The sequence below is a fragment of the Cygnus olor genome, chromosome 4 (genome assembly GCF_009769625.2).
Source record: "Cygnus olor isolate bCygOlo1 chromosome 4, bCygOlo1.pri.v2, whole genome shotgun sequence".
NCBI lineage: Eukaryota > Metazoa > Chordata > Aves > Anseriformes > Anatidae > Cygnus > Cygnus olor.
In genome coordinates this window covers 2,862,320-2,886,274 of record NC_049172.1, presented here as the reverse complement: position 1 = coordinate 2,886,274, position 23,955 = coordinate 2,862,320, and positions in this window count along the sequence as shown.

The window sequence follows — 23,955 nt, the reverse complement described above, 5'->3', positions numbered from 1 at the left end:
CTTCGTCCACTCCATCCATGCAGCTTGTCACTCCATGCAGGGCTCAGTGAATTGTTTTTCTTAGGTCGCTAAATGCCTTCAGTGTGTCTGTCCACTTGAATTAAGAAATATTTCTTTAGTGGTTCTGAATGAAGAAATGTTTCTGTAGCCTCTGGGAATTTGCTAACTGTAGAGGTTTCACAGTTGGGTTGCTGGGACGTAACGTGATTTCAGTGAAATGAAATGGAGAGCCACAGGAGAAAAAAATATGGGAAAGGTTTTTAGGAAAATAACTTGAAATCCAGAAAGGAGAAGTCTTGGAAGGGATTCACATTTTGCTTCTAAAAATAACGTGTTTTTCATCAGCAGCTCTCTGTTCTTTGGACATCATTTTGAAAATACGATTTATTCTCCCTCTGCCTTCACCTCTTCTCTTGATATTCTTTAAGAAATATGCCTAAAATCTCCATCTGCCTAGGCCAGGCTGCCAGCGAAGTATTTAATTGTGAATTTATTCAAGCTGTTGTCCTTGTTCCTGTGTGCAGGTGCAGTGCCACCTTGCAGCACGCGTAGCAGCAGGCAGTGGTGGTCCAGGCCACCAAGATGAGCGGGCAGCAGCTCCACTGCCCAGCAGCGGCTTCCCCATCACCTTCCCATGCATGTTCCAGTAGGAGAGGTCACCTTCCCCTCCTCTCCAGAGTCTCTTGTAACAAGGCCTGTGTTCAGCGTTAATTTCAAGTGTAAAATCAGACATAATGTTTAGATGCTATGTCTGATTGTTCTTTAGTGATTTTGCTATGTACAGAAACAGCATGAAAGCCATTAGCAATATTAAGTCACTCCGTTTGTATAATGGACGTGTCTCTGGCAACACTGCAGTGTTAATTTCCTCTTAAAACAAGATGTGGGTGCTCTTCCTTTTTGCAGTGGCTTTATTAACGGGAGGGAAGTGCCAAGGAGACAGAACAGCATGATGGCTTTTGTTCCTTAAAGTTTTACTCCTCTCAGTCTGTAACATCAGGGATTGATCTAATACGATGCTGGGCACTTGCTTTCCCACTGAGAATACTAAGCTGTGGATTGGTTTTCAAACATCTTTCAGGATAAGGGCTTAATTATCCGCGTCACTATTGGCATGCACATCAACTATTTATAAAATGCAGGGAGCTTCCAGCCAGGGAATGAAGGAGTTCTTGGGTTTCATGGACGTGAGCAAATACAGCATGAAAAATGTATGTGTGGTTTCCCTCACCTTTTCAGGGCTTCAGATTTAACCTGTTGTGCAGGACAAATTGCAGAGCTCTCACAGCTGCTAGGGCAGTGCCTCAAGTTATGAATATTTCAAAGAGATATCTTTTATCACCCTAAGAGTTAGTGTAAATGGGACAGAGCAAAGTTGCAGACTGTCACAGGTGAGACCACCTTTCTTATTTGGTGATGTGCTATCACAGGGATTGCTGATGAGTAATTTTCCATCTGTAACTTTCTACCTAATAATCAGAATTTATGTTCTTTTTCAATTATATATATTAAAAAATTCTGATTTTGTTTTGGACTATAAGGAATAAATATTTAAATATCTTTTTTTTTTTTTTAAGTGAATTTCTAGACTTTAGAGCTGGGAACTCAAAGCTCTTGTTTCCTTCTGGCAGTTGGTAACTGAGGTGGAGCAGGAGCCTTGTGCGAGTTGACCTCCTGGTCTGGAAATCAAAACTCCCAAGACTGCACTCAGCCCAAAGAGAGTACCCTGAAGCTAGGAACGACAGGAATCTGGGCTGCACAACAGCCACAGGAGATGGGTAGGAAACAAGCAAGATTTGCCATGGTTTGACTAGAAATGAATGTGATGAAACTTCCTTGATGGGGAAATTCCCAACCATCTCTGCCTACAGCCCCTTTGACTGTATATACTGGTAAAGCATTGTATTTATCTCTTCATGTTCAGTCTTAACATTTTTGCCAAGTCTGTGTCAGTGTTGCTATCTTGGCAATACAGACATGGCTGAAACGGAGATACCAGTGAGGTGCATTTGAAGGGAGCCTAACAGATAAAGCTGAACCAGAAGACTGATGACTTCCTCAGAGTTAGATTTTTTTTTTTTGAAATAAGTTCATTTTGACAGTAGAAATAGAAAACCTGATGATATCTGTAGGATTGAGAAGGGTGGAACACAGAAGGAAGTGAATAATAATCCTCAAGAGATGTTACGGGAGAGGGATGAAAGGTACTCGTATAAAATATCAGATCGTGCAGTTATGACCTAATAAAATTTTCTCCTGTGGTCTTGGTTCTTAATGCTTTGGAAGTCAAAGGCAACAGGGACCTGAACGTGATAGTTGACTGCAGGATACAGATGAGTGAACCACAAGTCTGGTAAGGAAGCAATCCTGTGGTATTATCAAGTATAGTCCTTCGAGTAGAGATGGTGAATGTCAATGCTACTGTACAAAACACCAGTGACATATCATCTATAATAATATGCAAAATTTGATAAAACCAAGCTTTACAAAGATGATTGCAAATTGAAACAGGACAGGAGAGGCCACAGAGGAGACTTGGAAAAAGTAGTTTGTTTTATAAGAGACGAAAATGTTGGCATGGATTATAAATGGATATAAATTTTTCCGTTTAATAAATTTAGGCCTGAAGTTATACTATTTGTAACCATTTGAGTAACTAGGTTTTGAAGCCACCATCTGCTAGCAGAGCAAAGAGAGGCAAGTAAGTTGGCTGATTTAGCATGGATTTAAATAAACTTATGGCTAGGATTAGACGGTGTGTTGCCTGCAATAGCAGGAGGCTGGACTTGAAGACCGAAGATACCGTGTGCATGCCAACTCAGAGATCTACCCGGAACAAACAGAGTAGAGCACAGATCTCCCTGACTAGAAGAACTGTGTTTTTTATTACTGGGGCCATGAGCAGCTGTAGTAGGTGAGAGAGTGCTTGTTTTTTGTACCGGGAGACCTAATTCTTTCAAGTCTGTTGGGTCTGGATAGCATCAAAAGGAAATGTCGTTATGCTAGGTCAACCACTTGAGATAAAAGGCCCTAATCCATGTCATAACCCAATACAGTTGAGGTCTTTTTCCTTTTCTACATGTGCTGATATTTTTGCTTGACAGGATATACTTGACCTTTAGTTGTTGCTGTTGTTGCTCTTTTCTTTTCCTTCAGTGGTCTGCAAGAAATACTTCAAGAGATTTTTTTATTTCCAATCTGAGTGTCAGGGTTGCGTGTATTTTTTTTTTCCAAAGGACTTTTTATTTTGAGGTATGCTAGTAGTGTTTGAAATACGTTCCTGTTGCACCAGTCATTTTCATGCACAACCACTCCCTAACATTCAGTCATGCATCTCTGCAAAAAGCCTCTTCGGATGTAGTTGAACAGCGTACTTCTTTTCTGTCGCAGATTTGCAAAACCCAGTCTTTGTGGGCCCAAAAAATTAAGTCTTAATCACTGCTGTTGTATAATGTCTTGCTCTTTCCTTCCTTCCTTCCTTCCTTATGATGGAGACTCTTAGTCTTGCTATTGAGTTCTTCATTTGAATTTTGATATTCAGGAAGGGCAAACTGCAGTGAACTGAGGAAGCAAACAAAGCCAGGTTTATTTAGGTAGAGTCCTACACCCACGTACCCGCCAGGTACCTCACGGCTGCTGTGACGTTGGCTCCCTTCCCTGCTGCTCTGTGCCTTCTGGGGCCAGGCCGGCTCCAGAAAATCTCTTGAGAAAAGGAGGATTGTATCAGTTTGTATGGATCCAAGCGCATGTTTTTTACATTTGATACTATATTTCAAGTTGTTGTTTGAGCTCACAGTATTTAGAGTACTACTGCTTGCTGTTTCTCAAAATACCTTTCTCCTTCTGTTGAGAAGAGGTGGCCGTGTTTGGGGCAGATCTGCAGCTCATCTCCTCCACAATGAGCAATATCATTGCAGTAGTCGTGTTTTACCTGATGCTGTGCCGAACAGGGCAGATAGCTTTGAATTAATTCATACTGGTATTTTAAAAAAGAGGCTATAAAACAGCATGATATTGTATTTCTTTTGGTATTTAATGAGTAGATGGTTTCAAATGTAGCCGATTCTCTCGGGGTCACTGGTTTTTCCATAATTCTGTATGGCAGCTGACAAGATGTTATTGTTCTGAGCAGTTTAGGCATGACTTTTCAGCTTAGCATTTACTCTCTAGTTGTATTTGTATATTAATTTGAAACACTATACATATGAAATGCAAATGTTTAATATATAAAAAAAAGACAATGACATATTTAAAAGATCTAAGAGAGTTTTCAGGAAAGTTTATATCCAGCTACATTTATTTAAACATTCCGTGGTAGTTCAATCAATACATATTTATGTATGCATGTCAGATCAAAAATGGATTGTTAGAAGTGTTGAAAATAGTAAGTAAAGCGTAACCTGCTAATCACACCATGTTTAAAGGATATCATGTCACCAAGTCATTTCTTAAACCCCCGGCTTATAGATTTAGGGTGAAAAAGCCCTCTCCGAAGAGTGTGAAGGGGTACAGCCATCGGTAGCTCTCTGATGAAGACCCGAGGTGCTTATGCAGGGGGAGCAGTGACATACGATGACATTACACTCGGTCTCATTTAGCGTTCTGTGGACATTGCAGGACATTTTGTTTGCTAACTTGTGACAACTCCTGACGTGGACTGCTGTAGAATGGAAAATGTATTATTTCTCTCCTAATGCTTGTTTTATTGCTTGTGAAAAAAGGATAAAGTTTAGGGTGATAAATATTCAGTGTAAGACTATAACAACTGCTCTTCCTAGGAACTGGTAAATAAATCTCAGCAGTAGATATAAAAAAATTATAGATATAAAAAAATTATAAATATTTATAGATATAAAATTTATACAGCCCATGGGATGACTCGCCTTTGTCAAGAAAGGCTGTCACCAAACTCAGTAAGAATCTTGCCTAAATAAAAAGAGTAACGGATCAGGTCTAAAATACCTAGGTATTAGCATATTAATGCATATTTGAAATCCACACTAGACATTTTTGTAAAGCAACAAATTGGGTTCATGGAATTTTAGACCATTGCCATGCAGCAGAATTGTCTCCTTCCTCAAATGTATTTCCAAATCTGGTGTCCTCACAAACCTAAGCTGGTAACGGGCTTTGGGAGGGCTTAAGTAGAGAAGCTTGAGGAATATAAGAAAGGTGGAGTAACAGCATCCAAAAGGCAGCAGTTTAAAATATTTTTTTTGCAGAGATTAGTAAAAAATTATTAAAATAAAAAAACAACCAAGCAGCTCTGCTGAGAGCTGTTGTGCAAATGTCTTCTTCCTACGTATGACAAATAAGGGTATTCAGTGCAGAAGGGAAAAACAGTAGTGAATTGCTGCTATGTGATCGGAAAGGGCATTGGTGAGCTTTAAAATACAGACCCGTCTTTCCTGGCAATGTGGAAAACAGCACATGAAAAGGTGCAACTCCAAGGGAAACCAATATCAACTTGCCTTTCGAAGAGGTAGTTAAGATGAATAGAGAGCCGTGATTAAGCAGGGCTGCTATGAGAGAGGTGGAAACACTTCAGAGAAGAGCAGTGATTGCAAAAGCTGTTATCTCATGGAAATTCATATCTGAGCATGAAGGATTTATAATTATGGACAAGAAAGGTAAACAGGCTGACGATGGTCTAAATTGAATTGCTAGTCCAAAGCAGAGGAGGATGTTCAGTTCTTAAACGACTTTACATGGTCCTGCCTGTGCAGCTGTTAGGATTCTGTTGTCTCTGGGATTGCTGCAGACTCCTGTAGATGTTGTGTAGACCCTGGTCATTGAGTCTACAGAGCCCCAGTTTTCAAAGGGGTGAAAGCAATCTGTCACGAAGGGCAGCAGAGAGGAGATTGCAAGAACAGGTACTTGTGTAAGCTTCTTGTTACTGGATTCTGCGTCTGACACCTTTCACCAGTATATGGCATGTAAAATGCACAGCGTTCCCGTCTGTTGATACAGGGAGCGAAATAGGGCCAGGGGGCACCACACCTTGCCCACAGGAGGTCCTGTGGATGTCGGCCCACAGTCCTGGCTGTGCTGCTCTTGTGCAGTTTAATGCTGCTCACAACATACTGCATGGTGTTGTGAAAATGCGGGCTTATTTTTTCTCAAATATTTGTTTTAAAAGAGAAAATAACGCAGGTAGGTTACTGCACAGCCACTGCCAGCTACAGTTGGAAGATAACAATTCACAGTAGCAACCCACCATGCTGCTTCTGAGCAGTAAATATTTGAGCAAAATATTTATGGAAAATCAAATAATTTGGGTTGTTCTGGAGATGACAATTAGCCCTTGAAAGAAGCTGTTTCCCTATGACTGGGTGTGTGCTGCGGATAACTGCGTGGTGTATCAAGCCTATGGTGAATTTGCAGCCTGGCAAGCAAATAGCTTGCAAATGAGTTTAATTACTTGCGACGAACTGCCATTCGCACAGGTTTTATGGAGCGCGGTCGGAGATGAAGATGCTCACCTTTGGTTGAGACAGCTGCTGCGAGCCCTCGCCAGGAGGAAATCCACCGTGCCAGGGCAGAGGCATGCGTGGGGAGGGCTTGTGGTTTGGTGTTGGTTTGGTCTTATTCCTTACAACGAATGCATTGGCAGCACATCAAAAAGCAGTTCTCTTGCCCACGCTGGGCCACCAAGCCTTTAAATCCTGCTTCTACGGCTCCTGCTGCCGCTGTTTCGCTGCTGCATCCCTGTGAGCTGCTCTGCGGGAAGTGCTGGGTCAGCTGGCTGCTGCCCCTCGCCCCAGGGCAGCTGGCGGAGGCATTGCGGCTTGCCAAGGAGCATACCTCTTTGCTGCGATTCTTGCGTGAACATTTATAATAAAAGCTACGTGGCTGACTGTGATGTTAGGTATTTTGGTAATGTGAACAGAATTCTGTGCTGGCAAGAAACAACCAATTTTGTGTCATTTGACTCGAGAATGATTTAAACCTCTTTATTTCAGACTGAGAACCCCACTATGTCACTAGGCTTTTGGAAGAGCAACCCACTGCAAACTGGTGAACCCCAGCAGCAGAGGCACAGGGGGCATGACAAAGTAACCGGAATATGAATGAAGTGATCATCAGTTTGCACAGTGCAAGGCAAAAGCCACTTTTGGTACCAACCGGTGCCCAAACTCACCTAACAGAAAATGGTAGTTGGTATGTGAAAGGTGCCAGACCTCGTTTTGCAATCCATGCAATAAATACAGAACTTTTAATGGTCTGGCTGGAAATAAAGGAGAAAAAGAGCCAGAAATATTAACTTCAGCTTTTGTCATAGCTGTGATAATTTCTGTGTTGTATGTTAATTTTATTAAAACAAGTTTCCAAATCAAAGGCAAGTCGTCATAACCGAGAGACACACTGGAATTAGCATATCTACAGCACGCTTAGAATTTGTATTCCTCTGAATATTTTCAGAGGAAGGCTTTTCATGTAAAACTAGGTAATGCTTTTGAAGAGATAAACGGGGTTAGAAGATGTGTGTGTTCTGTATTTGCGTTGGAAATATAAATTAATAAAACTAATAGATTATTGCATAAATGCTGCCAATTTGAGCAGAAGAATAGATGAGATCTGTGTCATGGGGGTAGAGTGTCAATGTAGAGCTGTATTTCTGTATCATCCACATTGGCATAGAAACAGAAAAACTCCACCGAGATTGGTAGAGTTATTGCTGTTGTGTGCTTGTTTTAAAGGAACTTTTTTATTTCCTAATTTTGCCTGGTTCTGAGTCTTGAAGCTAAGCCAGCAATAGAGAAGTAGCTAAGATATATGTATATTTAGGGAAGCTCTTAGGAATAGCCCTACTGACTCAGGTTTTTGGTTTAGCCCAGGAAAATCCTCTGTTGTAGGATGTTTGTCAAGAAGAAGAGGCCCTTGGCAGGCTGCGGAAGGCTTCCAGTCCTCAAGGTGTGTAACTGTGGCATCTCTGGTGAATTTATTGATCCTATCCCATTTTTTTTTTAATATACTCTGTTTTATATATGAAGCTTGGGCACTAGCTCCTGGGAACTAGAGCTTTTTTTTTTTTTTTTTTTTTTTTTTTTTTTTTTTTAAAAAAAAAAAAACAACTTTCCTTTTGAAATATTTTTAACTATCAGGTTGTTTAGTATTGCTGAACAGGCTAACCCGCTAAAGAAGCACGTTGATTTTTTCTGTTCTGAATTTGACTGGACTTTTGAACTTTGATGTTACTAGATAACAGGCCTTTCTGTAGCTAATACAGGTTTATTACCTTTCAGGTGATTTGGGTGAATAGTATAACCCTCTATTTTTCATATGCCAGAAGCTCAGACCTTACCTCTGAAGGTTCAGGACTTCTGCAGGCAGTCAGGTGGAAGGTCCCTTCAGTCCAGCGTCCTGTCTGCAGCATTCGCCTGTTGGAGAAGCATTGTAAAGAACACTTTTCTCTAGACTACTAGCAAACAGCCTTGGTTTTGCAATTTTATCTCTTTATTCCACTTTAGTTTGCTTATGAGGGTCCATCTGAAAGGCCTTAGTAATATAAAACAACCCGCCAGGATTGATTTGTTTGACTTAATTAGTTCTTAACAGATTGATATTGGCTATTCCTTCCGATCGTTACTCTCTTTGTGTACTCCACCGTTACTGAAGTCCTCTGGGCGATGCTCTGAAGGTTACCCAGTTTGTAGAGGGATCTGGTCAGCAGGAAGGTGCTTGCTGGTTGCCGTTGTGCTGAGCCACGCGGGTGTCACACAGCCAACTGTACAGATGCCTGAGAGGCCGAGGGACACCGTGAATCTGTGGGCCTTGCACAAGTGTGACAGTCACCGTGTGCTTGAGATGTAAAAGGGCAAATCGTGGTTCAGAGGTAGGTCAACAGAGCTGTGCTCAAAATCCTTACAATATACACATCCTCACACTCCTCACAACTAATCTGTTTTGTTTTAAGTCCTTGTCTGTGCATGAGAATTTTGGCTGACCCATCAGGAACTCACCCTCTGCCGCTTTCTGAACTTGGGTGCACAAACCTTTCCTTTACGTTCTGGCATTTATGTCGCTTGAAACTGGCTGTGAATGCTCCCATCCAGTCCCTGTCTGCTTAGCACAGTCCGTGTTTAGTTCCCTGCTTGTCAGGGTTGGGGTGTTTTGATGGGATGAGGGCGAGCAGCCTGCTGTCTGAATTACGCTGCCCCTGCTCTATGGGCTGTTCAACAGCAAGCTTCAGTCTTTAGGGTGCCTGTGTGGCACCTTTCCCCAGGACTGAGGTGGAGAGACCTGGATGTACAGTAAGCATTGCTTTCTTTCGAAAGGCTGCAAGCTGTTAAATGCAGCTGGTTTCTTTCCTGGGGCTGGGTAGAAATTTAGAACTGGGTCTTGGAGAGGTAATATAAAATATTAGGGCTTAGTTGCTGCAGGAGAGAAGATGGTGCTAATATTCTAGGAAGGCCTCGTATATAGGCAGGTGATAGCTGACGCAGATAATTTCTGAACGCAGCCTCAGTGCTGCTTCTGGGAGTTTTGTCTCCGTTCCAGGACTGCGGTACCAATTGCTGATGCGCCCAGGTCAAGCGACGAGATGCCAGTCTTCCAGTTTTGTTAAAGCAAAGCTCAACCTCCAGTGTATTTTATAGCTTTTGAAGCATGACTCTCTCTTACACAATTTGGTTAGCAATCTATTTGATGGATGTCCTACTGGTATTCATACTTTCTGAATGTAAGGAAAATGAAGACAAAGGAAATAAACATTAGTTAGAGCTGCTGGGACTGAGCACACCCGGTTTATCAATATAAAGAGACTTTGTCCCCAAGCCTATTGTCACTGGGGCTCTAGTCCCAGTCTCTTGAGATTTTGCCACATCAGTAACACTGCAGGGGATTATAGTAATTAGCACCGTCTTTCAAACAACACTGTTCAGCCTTCTTGAATGGCTTGAGTGAATTTTGGATCAGCGATGTTACTGCCCCTGTTTGAAAAAAATACAAAGATGGTGTATCTCCATTTGTCTCCTAAATGACCAAACGTGTCTGAGAGAGGAAAGAAATTATATGGAAGGATACTGTCCCAATTACCACGGTTCTTTTTACAATAGGACCACTTCAAAGACTTGAGTCAGCATGGTTCCTTGACTTTCCCAACAGAGCCACATCAGGTGATAACAGCTGAGGGCTGGCCTCTGCTGAATGCTGCGTGCAGCATAATTTTAAATTAAAACAAAAATATGTGGTGCCAGTTACCATAGCTCAGACTGGAGTGTTTAGAAATGTGTTCCTACTCAGTGTAGCTATCTGAAGATGTATCTTCACCTTTGAATAATTTACCTGCTAATAAAAAAAAAAGTAGAAAAATCTGCAAACTTAATTCTTGCTTAGTGTGTTTATAGTAGGAAAATAAAAGGGGAAGTAGTTAAGGAACCAACAGTTTATCCACTGACTGTTGGTAGATCATCTCCAACGTGCATTCTTCTGGAGGAATGGCTTAGGCAACAAAGTTAAGGCTGTTGTTGCATTTTGTAGTTTAAAGCTGCCTGTTTCTGGAATAAAATTCAATACTTTAATGTACATTTAGCCTTCATCTGAAACATAGTGCAGCAAAGCATGGTTCATCGGGGCTTTCCAGACAGCGCTTGGGCAGCAGACCGTGGATGAAAACTGTGGTGCTTCATGAAGCCGTCTGCCAGGAGGTGACCCCTTCCCCTTGGTGATGCTGGAGGACATCGTTTGCGTGAGCGGTGCAGGGGTGAGCAAAGCAGATCTGACCACTTGTTGTCACCTGGAGTTTTACGGCACTTTTGCGGGAGGAGGAACGGGTTGGGGGCCAAGCAGTTAGCCACACTCGCTGGCTCTAACATCCCCCTGTCCCCTGCAGTTGTTTAAGCTGCTTCTGCTTCTTGCTGCTCTGCACTGCTGCTGCTTTATATGTTATTGCTTGAGCTATTCGAAGTCAAACCGTCGGGTGTGTTGGGAATATGCTGCAGGGAGGACTTGGCAAGGAAGGGATGGGATGCCTTTGGAGGCAGCTGTAAACTCATTAACCTGCAGAAATACAAACTGGAGGCCAAATGCAAAAGCTTACTTTTAAAACAATATGGAGAATCTTAACTAGATGGAGATCCACATTAATAATTATAGTTAAGTATTTGTTATGTATGTATGTAAAAATTTTACTTGTGCGATAAATACCAACTAGCCAGATTTTGCATCTTATGTGTCAGGAAGCCTTGGCACGTTTATTGCTTTCTTTGTACTTGCTTGGCAACATGGATCAAAAACAGATTTTCATTTATCCCTTGCAGACAGGGATGCCAGCAGCGCAGTACTGAACAACTGACTCTTTTGCTGTGCTAATATCTTAAATATCTTTGGAATTAATAATGTAACATGGACTTTGTTGTTCTCCGTGAACGTAATTTGGCCAAACAACTGTGTGTTCGGCGTTGTTGGAAAGAACATGAAGTCTGTTCCTACCAAGCAGTCATTTGTTTGTACTGCAACGTGCAAACAGACCTTCAGTTGCCTTGCCCCATACATACGCTTTACCTCACCAGCAGGGACCCCCAGAAACAGCTGTATTGCAGTGGCATGTGGTTCTGTTCCTCACCCTGGTATCTGTTTTGTAGCTCATCCTGATGGGCGGTTTCTCTGCTTGGCACTTGCTGCAGACTGGGGAATGTAGCAATGGGGAATAAGCACGCACCGAGGGCTGCTGTAATGTGAGGTTTGCAGGAGGTGAGCATGGCTTGTTACCTGTGCCCTGTCTTAGGTCCTAAAATACCTCCTGATGCGGCAACAGAGCTTGAGGCCTATTTTTTCGTTGAATGTATGCAGTGGCTAGCTTCTTGCAAACACTGAATGAAATCTTTGGCCGCGCATCTTGAATTATTTTCCAAAGCTTTTGGGGCCAAAAGCATAACTGTCCACAATGCGTGTTCCTTGCACGGTGATTCTGCGGCAAAGTATGGGAACAGTGCTTACACTTCTTTGGAGAGATACCCTGAGGAAAATCAAGGTAATAAAATGAGCGATATCAAAACAACTCAGAACACGCCAAGTGACCTGCAGATAAAAAAGACTCCCAAATTGTGTGGCTGTTTGTGCACCAGTGAAGCCCGCTCTGAGGAGTGCTTGGGTCATTGTGGAGATTAGTATCCAAAAATAGTTTTGCTTGGGGATTTTTTTTCCACCCCTAGGTTCCTCACTAATTTTTAGTCCTGGCTGGCAGTGATTACTGGTGTTGCAAATGCAGAATGTTTTCTCTGCAGAAATGTCTCAGCAGCAAGAATGATATTTTTGTGCTGTTCTCTTTTTTGGTTTTTGTTTCGTTTCATCTATAAGCAAAGCTGAGTTTTTCAGTGGAAAGCAAATATTTTTGTGATCTCTGCTAGGATGCCTAATTAGGAGTTTTGTTTTGGCAAGCTATTTTCCACCTGAAGATGTTAGGAGTTTTTTAAGATGACACAGAGGTGTTTTACAGACACTGAAAGTTATCTGAGAAAATCCTGAGATTTGATATGAGATGATTTGGTGATCTTATTCCACACAGTGCACAAATACCAATCCCAAACACTACCACTTCTCTTCTCCATGGGAACCCAAAGACTAATAGCTCGGATTCCCTCTCTGGCTCTCCTAGAAGTGTCAGTCTTGAGGCAGGTTTGCAGAGCCAATTATTTTGGGTTCATTTCTGAGAAGCACTTATAAAACACTGTCTGTGTTTTGGGTATAGGGTTGTCAGCTTGTAGCGCTGCTGGTGCCCTTAACAAGCAATGAAAACTCACAAATTAAAAATATTAATTGATATAATCTGCCTGTCATAAAGCCTTGGTTCTGGGAAAAGCGTGACCGTTGTGTTAAGAAGGGTGACCCAGTAACATGGATCATGGTCAAGTGTAAATCGAGCGCTTGTGGTGTCACAGTTACTCCACACCCGCTGAAAACTCCTTTTGTTTTCACCCTGCCCCAGTCGCAGATTGAGAGACCTCCCAAGCACACAGCTCCATTCAGCCCTGGCCGCTGTGACTTGCAGCCCCTGTCGTGCCTGGGCTGCGTTTTTGGGAAGCCCAGGGACTCTTTGCCAGAGTTTAGGATTTTGGCTGAAGTTCCCAAAGAGGGACACACACATCTATAAAATAGCTGGCAGGCATGCTAATTTATTGCCTTGCAAAACACAGATTTTTTTTACGAGACCATTGTCATCTCGCTGACACATGATCTCACTGACATATGATCCTGGCGAGGATTACTGGAAATAACCCCTTTGTTTGAAGCCTGAAGGAGTGCTGTTATATGCCGAGAACAGCAGCAGCCTTTCAGTTATTCCATTTTCCCTGTGCAGTAGCTCTTTTGCACCAAATCTGGCCTGGCTTCTCCCGTCTAGCTGCCCACTGCCAGTTTTCATAGTGAGTACAACATATCCTTGCAGCAGGGAGAAACTGAGCAAGGCCTCCTCTAGAGCTGTTGAGGGAAAAATAGCCCAGACCTGGCAGCAAATTTTGTTCCCAGACGTGGACACTTATTTTGAGCATGTTAAAGGCTCTTTACCTCCCTGTGATTGATAGCCCACTGTCCTGATGCTGGCTGCTACTAAATATCCCAGTGAATCAGTTTTCTTGTGAATTAAACAAAGTGCTATCACTCCCATTGTTATAGGTAAAATTCGGTTTTTATTTTTTGTATTTTCAGGCACGGAGCCTGCAGATGCATGCATTTAATTTTTAATTCCATTTACTATTCTCAAAATTGTATGTGTATCTGATATATATATATATATATATATATATGTTTTATTACTGGCTTAAAGGCAAAATCAACATTGCTTGCACAGAAATGCTCAGAAATTCTGGAGAAATATCCCACTGACAGTTGTGCTAGAGCCTAATTAGTCGTCACGGTGTTGGGCTGTGTAGTCTTGCAGATAGGCGAAATTGCTGTAATGGTAAAAATTATTAATTTAATTTCAGTTGCAGACCTATTTTAAGTGTTGCTCTTCTTGTAGTGAAGAATTAAGCCATGATACACTAACAGTGAGGTCATAGAAGTGCAGGTAGGTGTTCCTGAATTAGTATTTGAGCTAAATAGACGTAGGCAATATGTGCATGTATTATGTAGAGTTGACCATAAGCCAACTGTTCTTGGCAGATGCTGTGTACCAGGTGGGTGCTATGGCTCTGCACTGGCAGTACCTGACCTAGCTGCTTTGGGATGCATTTTAATTGATCTATATGAGCTTCCGTGTCATTAACAACAGTGAAAAAGAGCTATCTTCCTCACTTCTTGCTGCTTAGACTGCCTTCTACATGCCCTCCTGGTATACAGCACGATGTTCACCAGGACTTCCACATGCCTTGTTCAGTGTGGATTCACACAATGCCCTTGTGTAGGCAGAAACATTTTGCTCTGGATTACAAAGTTGTACATGACTGTTCCCTTCATCTGTGATGGCTGAGAAGAACTCTTCAGAGACTTTCCTCAGTAGAAATAACAGCTTAGTGTAAACCCATCTGCAGCAGTAAATTTGTACAGTTGTGAGGGTTTTTTTTTTTTGCTCATAGTTGTCCCTGTGGAAGCCCTTCTAAAGGAGAACTCAGGAAGTTTTCTCCTTGGAAGAAAATCAACTCACTAATTTTTCCTTTACAAACACAACTCTTGGTAGCATCAATGAAAATTATGGGGAGATTCTCCAAAGCCTCCTAAGTCGATGGAAGCCTTTCTGTCTGTGACTTAGGAGGATTTTAATCAGTAACCATGTAAAAGAGATAAGAAATCCTAATTATAATTTTCTAATGAGTTTTAAGAATCTTGTTACAGCAGGCTTCTGTAGAAATATAGTTTAATAAAGCTGGTAAAGCTATAAGAACTCATTTTCCTCAGGTTTGAGTGCTTGGTCAATTAGAAATAAACTGACTTATCTCTTATTGTACCTTATGACAGCTGTATACCCCAACCACGTTGTTCTTGGGACTCTTTCAATAGGGCAGGCTTTGATGGATCTCTGTTCATGAGAGATTTTGCAGAATTGGGTATTTCAGTCTTCCTTTGGGCCCATGACTGGAGAAGGGAGTATCCCAGCTCCCTGCCACGAACAGCTGCCTACAGGGAGCCAAGCAGCATAAACCCAACAGCACATCCTTCGGAGGGTTCTGCATTGCTCCACTGCCTTTTTGTTCTGCGCAGTGACTATTTATTTAGCCCAGATTTGTAAGAAGAACAGCGTTGTTTTGAAAGACATGAGGACATTGATTATGTTTTCGTGATCTTTTATGTAAAAGCCAAGAGGGTACCAACGATAGATGATAGCTACTCGTGTGTGGAAGGGGAAAGGTTCATTCAGCAGGTTGCCAGCATGCATTTAGTTGTTAATTATGTGGAAAATACTCTTGATTAATATTCTACAGCATAGTACGTTTAATGGATTTGTTTTCAGAGAATCCCAGAAAGCAGAGGTTTGGAAGAGACCTCTGGAGATCATCTTGCTCACCCTGTGCTCTAAGCAGAGCACGGTCCAAAGAAAACATTAAATTTTGACTTTTAATTTGTGCTCATTATGTTGGTAGGAGGATATGAAGGCTGTTTGCTTCTCTCTGCAACAAGCCATCACCATCAGTGCATCCTGTAACCTCTGTGTAAGGTCTGAGCTGTGGCTATACCCTTCAGCTCAAAAGGTGTGAGGGGGAGCGGGGCTGCCACGGCACATGTCAATAGGCGGTACATGACCTCACTACCACTCTGTGGCTGGAGGACCTCTCATCAGATCTTGCTCAGACTAGCCTGAAGAATCATCTTACCCTTTCCTGTCACTCTGGGGTCTCTTCCTAAACTTATATCCATATAACTGGATGTTTCATGCTGTTGCAAGCGTCTCTTTCCAAACTGCTGGCTGTTACTGTAATTCATATTTGCAGTGCTACTGTACTCCTGTGTTTGTAGCACATCTGCTGTTATCCCATGAATGCTGTTCTCTAATTCCTCCTGTCCTGGACTCAATTTGTTTTCATATTCAAATGGAAATCCATGAATTAAGGTTTTTTATGACATCTAGAGCCTCACTTGATGATACCATCTCTTGCATCCCCTATTACAGTTTCAGTTGAGTTGGCATGTCTATGAAAACACAAAATCAGATATAGTAGTAGACCGGATGGTTAGTATTTACAGCTTTTATACTCTGCAAGAATACTACCTAAGTATAAGCACAAAGAGATCACAGAGACTCAGGACACAGTGTTAATCAATGCAAGTCCTGTCACAGAAGCTAGCAAAGAGCAAACAAATCCAAGATATTTCAGCAGTGATATTGTGTACAATGTGAGAGCTGCTGCTGTGAGGCTTTTACAAGCCCCATTGTCCCTACAGAGCACTCATCATAGCTCTGAATAGGACAGGAAAGCAAAAAGCCTTATTTTCTCATCAAGCATTGAATTCAAGAAAGATACCTTAGGTAAGATCGTGTCATTTGAAGTGCTCTATACGACAGCAAAAGTTTGGGGCCCAAACTAACATGTTTTAATGTCATTTGTGGTCTAAGTAACTAAAAAAGAAGTTTAACAAAATGTGGATAAAAGAGTAGAAAATTGTCATTAAAGAAAAAGCTATCAAACTGCTAGGATACAAATGCAAAATTTAAAAAATAAAAAAAAAATCTCTTTTCTATCATCACAAAGTTCAGTTCTTGAAGATGGTCTTAGATTAGACATGATCTTGGGCCAAGATGACTTGACATGGGATCATGTCATGTTGGACGTGGTCTTACTTGCTCCTTAGTAAGCATGGGTTGGGGATGTTTTTAGCTCTCAATAAACAGTATTTCTGATTTGTGAAATCTTAAGTGATTGGTTGGGATACAGCAGTCCTTCGCACATCTACGTTGCAGATATAGTGGCTTACAATTTCTTTCAGCCTTGCCCGTTGACCTTTTAATTTTCAAAATAGCCTTTTCTCATCTTGATCCACGCATATTTTGGATTCTGGTGCTAGAGGTGAGGAGGGGGGGTCTTTTTTCTGTTTACTTGGGGGGGGATGGATTGCTCTATTTCAAATGCATTTGCACAAAAATCGGAAAAGACATCTGAGGCAGGATATCAGAATGCATGGAGGTGTACTGGTGTTGGTTACATCTAATAGGATCAGTTTAGGTGTGATTTGCTAAATGATTGCAGAAAAGATCCACAGTAACTTGCTGTGCTTATAAAAGATGAAAATGCATTTTGGAAAACAAGGCCAAAGAAAGCTCAGTATGATAAATACAGATTAATGTACCGCATCCCTTATTCCACATCCAGGAGTATCTTCTTCACAAAGAAATGACCACCCTGTTGGTTTGGCAGTTTTGTGTGGACCGTTAGAATAGATCTAAAGATGGTGTGGGAAACAGTCAGGACTTTGAATGCTTTACCTTTTCAAGCTGAACAAGTTAGTGGTGAATAGGGAACTCAACCTCTCTGCTAATGCTGCAGGTGGTCTGTTGACTGAGTCACTGCTGTATTGTTTACTCTGCTTTCATACCTACAAGGCTATTTTTTCAGCTAGGATTGTAAAAACAACTTGAAAGCCGAAGTTGTTTCAACAAAAGATATTTCACAGCAAATCTTCTGGCCGAAGAGCACACAGGACAGCAATTACGACAAATGTCTTACCTAGAACTGGGCTGTTCTTATACTGTGTTCTGGATCCATATCCCGCTCATCTCAGTCTGCTTTACATCTCAGTTTTGTTCTTTTTTTTTTTTTTCCTGTTCTTTTTTCTAGCAAGACTTTATTGACAACATATTGTGGTTTAGTTGTGCCCATTCTTGTAGCTTTGCCATCTAACATTAGTCTTGTGTTATCGTTGTTTTTACAAGAATCTAAAATCTTGATTCAGGATTTGGACAATCATGGTTTTAGGACAGTAGTTACATTTGCATTTTGAGTAGTACCTAGCAAACAATCCAGAATAAATAATTCAATTTTTAATCATTTCCTTCTAAATTGACCTTGCTTGATGGAGCTTATTCATCAGCAGCTTTATATTCAGTCCCTGTGTATGAAATGCTTTGCTATTATGCACATGCCAAAGTGAACTGGAACAACAGCTTAAAAAATATTCCTGTAGAGGCTGGCATACCTAAAACAATTATTAGTTTTATTTTTGTTGGGTTCATAGGCTGCTTTATGACACACACTTAAGCAGTTATTTAGCTATTCATTTCATGAAAATCATTAAGACTGTCAAGATCTTAACGATTAAGCATTTGCTGAAGTACATTGCTGGACTAGGAGCATCATTGTATTCCTTATTTGCTGACAGATGTTTTTGTTTTCTGTATCTACTGATGGACAAGCCGTATGACATACAATACCATAGCTGACCAAATTGCAACGTGAACATTTTGGCTGATCCTGGATCAGGATCCTCTGCTTCCCAGCTTCCCATGCTGGATTGTCACAGAGTTCTGCTAATGCAGCGTGGCCAATTCAGTGTTACAGCATCGTTGATCCTTAAATGCTAGATCTTATCCAAGTTTTTATTTTGTATATATAGAAATATATGTCTGTATGTGTATGTATACATATGTATAACCAAGTTTTTATTTTATATATAATATAAAAACATGGAGATATATACATATATATATATACACATACAGACATATATTTCTTCATGTATTTATATACACATGAATGTGTGTGTATAGAGAGAGACTGAGACAGAAACAGGTTTCTACAGAAAAAGAAATTTAATAATTTTCCAACCACATTTAAGGCAAGAGAAGCCAGACTACAAGTACATTTTAAGCAGTATGCATTTTACAGGATGTTTACCATGACTTGCGGAGCTTCTCTCGGGGAAAAAAAAAACAAACCAAAACAAAAAAAAAACTCGTGTTATTGTTCATTATCAATCAAACCATTTGCATTACAATATTATAAGCAATACAGTTAGGTGGAAACTCAGAGTTCGGACTATTTATGGGCAAAGCAAAGGGAGAGAAGCAATGTAGACAGCTTATTATGCTTTATATTTGTTACGGTAAGTGCCATGATGTTCTGTATGGCATTGGCCATAACAGAAAACACACTTTCTTCCCCCCTGCTTGCTTGGAGAGTAGGGAAAATAAGAAATAGGGTGGTGGGAAGTGGAGATTGTGCTAAAAATGAATCTGCATAGTGGTAAGTACATGGTACTTCAGTATCACATTTTATCAGTGTACATTAATATAGCAGTACATCTGCTGTCCGATAACTTTCTTTTGTAGACATGTTTATCTTCTGAAATGATCAGAGTGCTTGTAAAAACCACAGAAGATGTATCCTTATACACATTTTAACAGAAACTCAATATATTTTGCCTGACAAAAAAATAGAAAATCAGCAGATGAGCCAGAGAGTTTGCAAAATGTGTAGGAGCACTGCATATAGATTTAGCAAAGCATTTGTTACATACGGCCTTTCCTAAACTCATTTACAAAACCCTGCCAAGCCCGTTCAGCCCGCCCTGTGTCTGTCTGGTCGTGCATGTTCGGATTCATTTTGCCCACTTTTGGGGTTTGCATGTGCAGAATAACATGCCGTTAGGCGAGCCAGCCGCTCTGTTCCTATGGAAACCCCGGCTCACTGCAATAACCACCAGTGCTAACGTGCATTAATGATCCCCTGTAATCAGGGGCAGGGAATGGACGCGGCAGCCCCAACTGAGGCTGGGCACCGGTTCGTGCCGAGCCCATATGCTGGTATCGACTGCAGGCAGCGACGCCTGTCCCCAGCTCACACGCTCTCGCCTTCTGCCGGCATGTTTGCACGGGGTAGCAGCTGGGGCACCTCTCTGCAGGTCCCCATGTGCCCTCGCTGGAAATCCCGTCACTTGTGCTGCTTGGTGCATCACACAAGGTTGGAGGTGGCTGAAGTCAGGGAGAGCGAGCCAAAAGGGCTCCCTGCTGAGCTTGGTGAGCCTTTCCAAAATGCCGAGTGCCACCTGGAGGTGGATCCATCACAAGGCGGATGGGGGGAAAAGGAGGAGGACACCGGGGGTGGAATTGGGCTAGAAGAAGGGATATGGGGACGTATTGCTGTGTGGAGGGGATAAGGTGTTGAAGAAGATGAGACAGGCTGCCGAAAGGCATCGGGACATATCGGTAGATGACCCTTTAGTCCAGGAGCTTGGTTGGAAGGCAAGCAACAAGCTGGCGTTGTATGCAGTGCTTACGGGCAAATGATTCTTGCTTGTGAGGCCAGAAATACGGAGAGGCACAGGGGCGCTTCAACAGATTTGCTTTCTGCCAAACGTGTAAGTAGGGAAAGCCCCAAACTAGGAAGTCTGGGAGACTTACATAGAATGCACATCCCATCTCCTGTGGTGGGACCTCTGCATTTACCCGTGTGTTTGGATCAAGAGGATCCCTTTCTGTGGTGGTAACTGGTGGTTAGGGGATGTTATCTTCATCACTGTTCTTGCTCGAGTTCTGTCTGATTTGGGACATTTGCACTAAGATGTGGGATCATGGCTGAGCATTAAGGAACTTGAACGCTGCCCTGGAGGTGTGGGTTCGACTTCCTCCCTCCCAGAGGTCCTCTATGATGCTGCTCACACCAGAAACGCCAGTTTGCTGGGGCTGCCAGTAGTGATCTGCTTGTGGAAATACCGAGCACTCATTACAGGAAAGGAAGCCAGTAGAAATACCAGCTTTGAATGACAAATGCTACATGTAATGCCTATGTCCTGAAGAATAAGATCTAAAGTGCTTCCGACTGGTGCAGCCAAAGTTAGGGAATACGTTTAGCCTTGTAAATTGACGATAAAGTGCCTTTCATTTCACAAAGCCATTATTGAAAATATATCAGTACTTATTGCAGATATATATGTGCAATAACAGAGAATTACAGAAAAGCTTATGAGAAAATTAATAATTCCACCTTCAGAAATCAGGTTTATCATGCAGAATTGAAGTCCTTCTGCCACCCAGTGAGCATCAAGGGGAAAATGAGCGCTCAGAGCTCTGGTTCATAAGTGCAAGCTGTCTGGGCCCACTCGCTGGGTGAGGCAGAGGTTTCATGAATATATAGAGCAGGGTTGTTAATTACACACTATCTCACAGTGCATACACATGAGGGTTTCTGAATAAAGTGCATTGGGTTCGAGGACAGATGTTAACGACTCAGTTTGATCATCCTAACACATTCTCTACAAAATTATGTAGTTGACTTCCAGTTGTTAGCATTTCAGTTAGCCCAGATCAGCAGAAAACACAGAAGGAGTTGGTATTAGTAGAGAGCTTTTCTAATAATGCCCTTCATAGCAAGACGATGCACGTGGAATTTGGGTCCGATGTTAAGCAGACTTTTTGCTGTGCAGGTGACTCTTTGCACTTGTGGAAAGTCTCTTAAGAACGATGAGGAGAGAGCTCCAGGAGGCTGGCTGAGGAGTTTCATCGGCCTCGTTTTTCATGGTGAACTCTCCAGTGTTCAGCTCCCAGAGCTCTGGGGTTATTTTCCAATTTGAGCCTGTAATGATGCAGAGATCACACCGGAAGAATGGCTGTGGGCGCACCTCTTAATGCTCCTTAAAATTAATAGGGTTTTGCATGTTTCCCCTGTGATATTTTCTTCCCCAGCCCCCTTACTCTTCTTGTAGTCTACCCTCTGCATCATCCCCCACGCCTCACCTTTGTTGCATTCCCATTGGGGTGCAGGTGAAGTACATATGATACAATTTAAGGTCTTGTAGGAGGTGAGACTGGACCCAGAATTCTGCCCAATAATATTTTGTTTCTATTGCAGAAGTCCCTGCTTTTCCCAGCGCAGGAACAGGTTAAAAGAGCAACAATAAATGTGTTGGGGAAGTAAAAGCAAAGGACAAAACAGCAATAATCAGATTTCTTGTGCCCTGCTGTACAAAATGACAGGTGAAGTGTCTCTTTCTGCACACAGGTTATCCCTGGGCAGCTCAGTGCTCGATTAATTCAGAAACAGCCCCTTTATACATGGCTACACAGCAGCTAATCTGAGACCATACAAAGCAAAAGGCAGCAGGGGTCTGTTCGATGGTGGTTGCAGTTTTCTTCTCTCACTAACAGAGCCTCACTGGGCTCTGTTACCTCCCTGCCTCCGGGAGGGGTTGGGTTGGGGAAGCCACCGTTCTCTGAGGAACCTGCTTGATGGTTAAAAAGAGCACGTTTTCCATTTGAACATGGAGTATTTGTCCTTTCTGCGTGTGAAGAGACAGCAGTAAATCCCACATGCATTGCTGTTGATGGTAGGCAAGAAACTGTGTGTGTCTCCTGTGTGGAAACTCCCGAGTTCAATGCTCTCCTGAACGCTGCGTGCAGCGCGGTTGTATGATGTAATCTCCTCGATGCAACAGGAGCGAGTTTGGAAAAATTAAGTCCAAATGGGATGTGAAATCAGAGGTGTCAAGGTCGCATGACCTGATCATATATTTGTGAGTGTCTGTTACACTAAGAAACAGGCCAGACGGGAGGCTAATGTAGGGGATGTGCACCATGGTAAGTTGTATGCTGCCATCAGTGCTTGGGGCGCAAAACACTGAGAAGTGAACACATCTGGGGGCCTGGGGCTGCTGCCTGCCAAAGGTGCTGCCAGTGTTGGCTGGGGAAGCAGCCAAAGGCTGAAGCACCCCTTTCCTCCCCGCGTCCTGTTGCAGGGCCAGCGCTGCCCGGCACGGGGCTGCCCCTTTCCTCTCCTGGTGGCCCCCAGCATGGCCAGTGCCTTGCTGCAGACACCCACACAAAGATGTGGGCCACAAAGCTATGTTTTAATTATTTAATGGGACGACAGAATCTACTTCATCCCTCAACATTTTGTCATTTTCCACATCAGCCAGAAGCCAGCTGTGAAATCTAGGCTGGCTCAGCAAGCAGCGGTGGGAGAAGCAGCAGAGGTGCTGTGACAGTGACAGGTGAGCGGCGGGATCTCAAACCAGCCACAGGCACTGCTCAGGGGAAAGCCATAAAGCCAAAAAGAACAGCAACCTTGAAAGTTTGGAGCAAAATCTAGCTTACAGAAAGCCAGAGTATAAAATAATACACATTATTTACAGTATTCATCTCTATAAATAGTATTTAGAGATGTGAAGGCAATGTCTTATGCACAAGTGAAGGTCTGGTGATGGGTGCACAACATAGCAGTGCCTACTGCTTGACAGTGTCCGAAGGTTGCATGTATGAGCTGTGCAAATATAATGCATATTAAAAACTAAATATAAAATTGTTTTTTATGTGGTAAGATTGTAAGACCATTTCAAAATCTAAAATTCCTTATCCTTAGACGTGGACCTAATATACGTATATAAAATGCAAGCTATTTACAACACTGCTATATATAATACCTGTACCTAATATATATAAACTCATCTGGATTGCTACAACCCTCTGTATCTCTTCTTTGGTTTTAATAATAATTCTACCAAATGACATGCATGCAATGATGATGCAAATTATGATACTTTAATTTTTGAACCCAGCTTGGGGTGTAAATTTCTAGGGGGAGGAACAGTGGATGCCCAGGATGTGTTTCTGCAGTTGTAGTTAACGTAAAAACTCCGTATACACAGGTAAACCATTCCTCCTCACAAAGCTCCCCTCTGGAGGACGTACAAGTCCTGTTTTGGCTGTGGAAAGATGGGGGTGAAGCTTGCTTTTCTGGGGCAGAGGGGCTTTGAATATCGTGAGCTAAACAGAAGAAGGTGCGATGGCTCTGAAATGTAGGAGAACAGAGTTGTCCATGCTTAAGTTCACAGCTTTTCTGTGGATGCACACTTTTTAACCTCCATGACTTAAAAAGTATTTAGGATCTTCAGACCTCTTGGAAATTGGAACCTACTGTTATTATACAAACATAACGCAGTACTTCAGCATAGGTTTTACCCGAGTCCTTGCTGCTTTTTTGAACATCGTTCACTTTTAGGCAAAAACAAATCTCAGGTTTAGCTGATGCACTAAAGATTGACTTCTATTAACAAAGCACTTTGCTATGCATCGTGTGTTTAAAGAGAAGAGAT